Here is a 7,485-nt window from a genome sequence, read left to right as displayed (position 1 = left end):
TTTGGTCCATTTGGATGCCCTTAAAAGCAAGAAGGTAAATGTTCACTATGAAAGCGCGTTTGACGTACATGGAAAACACTTTTTCGAGAAAAAGGATTTCCCTTATCTCCTCCCCATCGGTTGATGCGACAATGAATTTTCCCCTTATAATTTTTCGGCAATTACAAGAGGAAAATGTTTGAATAACTCTCTCTCTCTCTCTCTCTCTCTCTCTCTCTCTCTCTCTCTCTTTCTCTCTCCGTCCTTAACAAGAGTTTAGGGTGCTAATGTATGTGCCCTAAAAGCCAGTTACTATGTGTTAAGGGTAAAATCGGCATGTCTCAAAGATGCTCGACACGTGGCATCACTGTAGATTGGACACCAAACTTGCCTCTATGAAGTAGAATCCCACAAGGATTCCCCAAATCTCCGGAATAATAACGCCACCAAAATGGAAAGCGCCACTGAAGGAAATTCCCACTAGGGACGGAAACTCTCCAACAATATCGCTCGCCCAAAATGGAAAGCGACTCCATTAAGGAAACTTGGTACTTATCTCCAAGAAACCGCCCAATAAGGAAAGAATCCTATTGAGGCAAGTTCCCTAAACAGTTGTAGACTTTTCTTTTATAAAAGGGACCCTCACGCTCAAGGAAGGGGATCAACTCATTGGTAATCCATATCTCTCCCATCTTCTTCTCCTTGTTTTGTTTTCTACTATGGTGCCGATTTTCTGACTTGAGCGTCGGAGTGGTCCCCCGGAACCACAACTCCAGGGTCCCTAACTCTTTCTCTATGAGTGCAAGATCATCACAGATTCCGGCCCTACCCATCTAGATCGAGCGATCGGATTTCGGCATCATCACTATACAATACATTTCAATTAATTAATAAATTTCATAACATTTATTGCGTACATTAAAGGAATGAGTAACGTGCTTTTTACATTGAACACATGTTTTTTCCCTAGGTAGCAAAGTAGGAATATCATGCCCATGGATTCAAAGATCCTAATGGGACAAGGAGATATGATATTCCAATTCTTTGCAGGCCTTAAACGGTCCTAGTTGGGTTTGGAGTGGACATCTCTCCCTGTACACATCTAGCATCAGGCCCGGCCTCCATACATGAATTGGGGTGGCGTATCTCAATCATTGGGGTAGTGGACCCTAAGCAGGCGACATGCGTGCATAAAGGTTTTATGCATCAAACGGGATAACTAAAATGTTTCTCAAATAGAGTTTTCCAAAACTATGTTTTGAAATGGAATTTCCAGATGCAGTTGCGGGTCCTAGCTGGTTGATTGATTGGAAAGTATACCTTGAGATGGGCCTAGGGTGTAGTAAGTTACACATAGAGATGTGATTAGGGTCATTTTGGTAATATGGCCGCTCGTCTTCAAGAGCAATGCCTAGTGGGGGCCACTTGCCTAAGTGCGATCGTATTTGGACAACAAAGCAAGATCGCAATGGGACCCTTAGGGTCCTACAGAATGGGTCATCGGATCCCTACAATGATCCCACTCATAACTCATTTCACCGGTTAGAATTCTTGGAGAATTCGGGTTCCGAATTTATGGATTAGAAAGAAAGGTATATTTGATATACGTGTTTAAGGGAGAGGATATACGCAGTAGCATTGGTATATATGCTTGAGTGCATATACCATAGTAGTGTTTTATGTGGGAATAATTAATTAATTAGATTAGATTAATTAATTTAGGATTAAAGAGGAAACTTGGATTTCTATTTATGGCAGAGAGAGAGAGAGAGAGAGAGAGGAAGTAAATTGCTCATTTAAAAAGTCTGAGAGAGAGAGAGAGAGAGAGAGAGAGGAAGTAAATTGCTCATTTAAAAAGTCTGCTTTAGAAATAAAAGAAAGGAAGTTTCTTTCATGAAATTCTCTTGGAAATGTGATATTTTCACCCCCTGCAGTACGCATTCGCCACCCTTATAACGTAAAGAAATTAATAGGAAGTTGATAACGTCGCATCCCCCTTATAAGTTGGATGAGGGGAAAGAGAGAGACTTACTAGGACGTTTTCTCACTCTTTCTCTCTTTCTCATAGCTTTTCTCCATCTCTCTTTTTCTTTCTCTCTCTGTTCTCTAGAAAGTTTTGAGATTTCCATCTTCTTTGGCTTAAAGATGAAAAGTTGTTCTCATTCCCCACTGTCCGTGAATCTTTTGAAGCCACTATTTCGACTTCCAGTGTCTTCATCTTGGGAAGATCGAGGACCAATCGAGGAGTAGATCAAGTGAAAAAATATCTTACCTTCTACCTTCAAATTCAAGGAGCAAAGATCATAACTTTAATCTTTCAGTATAAGACTCTTAAAACTCAAGTATTTCATTCATAACCACATGGAATCTAATAACAAGGGTCTTGGGATGGGATAAAAGGGATTAGAAGTTGAGTAGAAGTGTAGAACACCCACCTTCTTTTTTTATCCGTTTAGTGCAGCAAACTCCTCTTTGCCAAGGGTTTGAACATCCCCTTGAATAGATTTCGTCTCTAGAATAGCTAGAGAAGATTTTTAGATTTCGTTGGAGAACCATAAAATAGACCTTTGAATAGATTTTGTGGGAGACGATTTTGATATTTCTTACCAATTTTGTCTTAACCCAAGGTCTCACTGCCAAACAGCCGCTGGAGTTAGAAAATTTCTGATTCCAACTCTTTCCAATCCCATTTCTTTTTCTGTCGGCCAATCACACTTGTTGATTCCAATTTATCTCCTACCATCCAAACGGAACCTTGAGAAAAAAAGGAAATGATAAACGCGCCCCTTTTCATCACTTGAGACACCCAGCAGCTGCAGAAGGGCCGATGTACTTCACGTCATAAGGATTCAACGGATTTGATTGCTACGTACACTGCAGTTGGGTGTCCCACGTTCATTTTCGGGGAAAGGCCTGTTTACACCTAATAAAAATGCTTTATATGCTGCATATATGGAGGTGCACGTATTTTTTTCTTTTAAAGTAAAGTGGGGTCCACCTTGTTCAAAAATCTAAACCATTTAGTTGGTAGGCCCCAATGTAAATACGTCATACCGTGAAAATAATCTCCATTGGATGGTCCTAACTCTTCGATCTATAGAGATATCTATATGGTGTGGTTTTATCTATAGATTAAAGGGTTACGATCATTCAATGGATCTGATTTTTGGGTATGGTCTAGTAAAAGTCCCAACAACTGAATGGTTTGGATCTTCGAACAAGGTGGACTTTATTGTATTTTTCGAAATAGATACTCAATAAACGAAATACTTTATTGTATTTTTATACACCGAGCCCACCTCACCTACTTGCACACATCATATAATGCGCATTTTTTAGAAAATTAATCCCGGGGCCACTTTGTTCGAAGATCCAAACCACTCATCTGTTGAGCTCCGACCACTTTGTTCGAAGTTAAGCTTCAACGTAAATAATTTATGCCTCAAAAATCATCTCGATGATCCTAACCATCTTATCTAATACGGCAACACCATATATGAGTCACCATATCTCCTAGGGGAGTGATAAATCGACTCCCCATGTGTCTATCTCTCTCCTCTATAAATCGACTCCCCATGTGTCTTTCTCTCTCCTCTAGGTTAGAGAGAGAAAGAGGAGAGAGATAGACACATGGGGAGTAGATTAATCCATTTGGGGAGTCGAATTATCACTCCCCATCTCTTATCTAAACATCATTTGCTGGTCCCGACTAAGGGTTCGTCTATAGAGAGAGAGAGAGAGAGAGAGAGAGAGAGAGAGAGAGAGAGAGAGAGAAGTGATTGTGACTTGTAAGAATAGGGTTTTTAAACCGTGCAAGCCCGCATAGTCCAAAGTGGTTTTGACTTGTAAGACTAGGGGTCTTTAAACGGTGCAAGCCCGCATAGTCCAATATTTTTCAAAATGGACTATACGGTCCACACCATAGGAAGATCCAAAGTGTCAATTTAATTGGCCACAGCATAACTAGGTTGAGCCCCCCAAAATATCATTTCCAAAGGATGATCCCCACAATAGATCCGAGGCCTAGTATCATCCTATGGAAATGATTTTTGGGGCATAACCTATTTACATTGTGACCCATAAAATGGACGGTTTGGATCAACCTATAGTAGGGAGCGTGCAATCCATTTCCCTGTTCTGAATCTATAGTGATGGTAGACACCCCTAAAAATCCATTAAAAAAAAACACACATCAACACCTATCAAGAAAAAAAAAAAATCTAGTAAATTGAACTAAAAAACTGAGGAAATACCATCAATCTTTTGAGGCAGCTTCTTCACCTTCTTCTTACATCCATAACAGTCTATATTCACTTTAAGGACCCAAGTCTACACGTGGAACAAACCCAAGAAAAGAGCAAGCTTGTCATGAGGGGTTGATATAAATAAAACAAAACTATAGAGAGAGAGAGAGAGAGAGAGAGAGAGAGAGAGAGAGAGGCCTGGATCTTCAAGAACTTGAAATCTTATTCTTTACTCATCCCTTCCTCTTGGAGGGTTATTTTTATCAACCAAAGAGAAAGACAAAGAGGCAGGGATTTGGCAGAGAAAGAGAGAGAACAAAAGAGTTTAGAGCAGCTCTAGAGGTGGTGGGTACACATCAAAATGCCCTTACCTCTGCTTCTCTTCCATTTTCTAGAAAGATTGGAGTAGTTAAGGGGGGAAGCTGAGTTGTGGTGAATTGAACCTGTGATACAATTATACAAAAACCCAAAGAAATAGAACTCATAATAAATGTCATTACTGACTTTGGGGGTTGAATGTCAAAATGGGAGATTTTCTACAGATTTTATATGACGTGTGGCTGTATAAACATACGATGCTCCTAACTGTCCATTTTATGGGCCACATAGATAGGTTGTGCCCAAAAATTCACTTTCATGGGATGATCCTAGCCCTCTGATCTATAGAGGAACAGTATATTATGGAAAGCTCTATAGACCATAGGGTTGGGATCATCCTATGGAAATGATTTTTGGGTTACAACCTATTTATGTTGTGGACCAACAGATGGACGGATTGGATCAGGCTATGGTGTGAGCCGTACCATGCTTTTTGAAAAGTATGGGTTTATACGCCACACATCATATAAATTACTCTGCGGGTAAACATGGGGTAAAACGTTTGTTCACTCCCACTATGATATGATGGTTGTTCTAGCGGGGACCCTCCTAGAGAGGGAAATGATAAATGCACCCCTTTTCATCACTTGGGACACCCAGCAGCAGTGTACCAATGAGTGCAGAGGGTGTAAATAAAACAGAGCAGAAAACAGAGACTTGAAACTAGCTTTTCTTGCTTAATCAATCGAGTGAAATGGATTACAAATAAATAGACTAGCAACAACTTTAACAAATATAAAATATCTAAAACTACTTCACTAAAGTCTTGGTCTTCCTCCTTTTATTGAAGATAGCAAAAGATTTCATATGATAGCAACAACTTTAACAATCATAACAAACATATACTACTTCACTAAAGTCTTGGTCTTCCTCCGTTTATTCTGACTAAAGATAGCAAAAGATTTCTCATGCAACAGAATCTGAAGGCTCAGTCAACATTCCTTATTTCTTTAGTGAGAAGTTGGTGATGATCTTCAACACTTCCCCTCAGCACCAACTCTCTTTCTATGACACCAAACTTCTTCCTGAATTTCACAAATTTCTTCAAACACAAACCTTTTGTTAATATGTCAGCTATTTGCTCATCTGTATGAACTGATATGAGGGAAATTTCTCCACGAAGAACCTTTTCTCTTATGAAGTGATAATGTATTTCTACATGCTTTGTTCTAGCATGAAACACGGGATTCTCAGCTAGTTTAATTGCACTTTCATTATCACAATAAATACTAACCACACAACAAGTGATTTGATTCAAATCTTTCATCAATTGAACTAGCCATACGCTTTCCTGCGCTGCCATTGCTGCTGCTCGATATTCTGCTTCAGTTGTAGATAGCGATACAGTGGGCTGCCTCTTACTGCACCATGAAATAGCACCGGAACCTAGGCTGAAAATATAACCTGTTGTAGACCTTCGAGTTGAAAGATCTCCAGCGTAATCCGCATCGCAGAACCCAACAATTTCACATTTCTTCCCTGCTTCATAAAGTATACCAAAATTCAATGTTCCTTGAATATACCTTAGAATTCTACGAATTGCATCGAGATGTGGCTTCCTTGGTTTTTGCATGAAACGACTTACAACCCCAACTCCTTGGGCTATGTCAGGCCTAGTTAGAGTTAAATAGATTAAACTCCCTACTAGTTGCCTGTACATGATTGGATCATCTAGTTCCTCTCCATCATCTACCTGAAGCTTTGCATTAATTTCAACTGGGGTTGTAATGGTGTTGCAGCTTGTCATTCCAAATCGATCAAGTAACCTTCTTGCATAACTTTGCTGACCGAGAAATATCCCATGCTTGCTCTGATCCACTTCAAGTCCTAGAAAGTGTTTGAGCTCTCCTAATTCTTTCATTTGAAACCGAATTCCAAGATTTTTTCTGATTCTAGTAATTTCTGCAACATCATTCCCTGTAACTATCAAGTCATCGACATAAACTGAAATGATTGAAGTATTTCCATCAGTGATTCTTACAAATAAACTAGAATCAGATGAGGCTAGTGAATACTCATTTGCTTGCAGAAATTCAGCAATCTTACCATACCAGGCTCGTGGAGCCTGTTTTAAGCCATATAAAGCTTTTCTGAGTTTGCAGACATAGCGTGGGTCTTCTTCAAACCCCTTTGGCTGTTCCATAAGAATTTCTCTATCCAACTCGCCATGTAAAAATGCGTTCTTAACATCCAACTGCCACAATTTCCATGACTGACTTGCAGCTAGAGCGATAAGGACTCGAACAGTAGTAATTTTTGCCACAGGACTGAAAGTTTCATCATAGTCATGACCAAACTGTTGAGAGAAACCTCGAGCCACTAGCCGAGCTTTAAATCTTTCTATTGATCCATCTGTTCTAGTCTTGATTTTGTATACCCATTTGCATGAAATGGGTGTTGCTCCTGTTGGTCGAGGCACAAGATCCCAGGTTTCATTTTCTTTGAGAGCCTGGATTTCTTCAGCCATGGCTTTCTCCCATTCTAATTTTCCTTGAGCTTCTTCGAATGAAATTGGTTCATTGATGTGAACTTCATCATCTATTGTGACTGTCCATGCTGCAGTTAAGGCTGAATTTGCATACCTTGGATTCGGCTTTGGAGTTCGAGATGATCTTCTAAGTTCTGTATTGTCCTCTTCAATTTCTGGTTCGTTCCATTGAGATGGTCTCAACTCTTCTGCTGTTCTGGTTTGATGCACAGCTGTTTGCCATGGGCTAGATGATGTGGTTGCTCGATTGTGTATCTCCTTTTGACAAGATTCAATTGGTTCTTTGTCTATTTGTTCGAGCATAGCATCCGATCCCATCTTTTCAAGTAGCTCTACCTCGAACTCTCTGCTGTCTGGAAGGGTTGCATGCTCTAGTGACCACCACGAAGATGCCTC

Source organism: Tasmannia lanceolata, unplaced genomic scaffold (genome assembly GCF_043159265.1).
Source record: "Tasmannia lanceolata isolate RefF3 unplaced genomic scaffold, GAP_Taslan_0.1 ptg000037l, whole genome shotgun sequence".
In the NCBI taxonomy this organism is placed as follows: domain Eukaryota; kingdom Viridiplantae; phylum Streptophyta; class Magnoliopsida; order Canellales; family Winteraceae; genus Tasmannia; species Tasmannia lanceolata.
Note: the sequence above shows the minus strand (reverse complement) of the source record.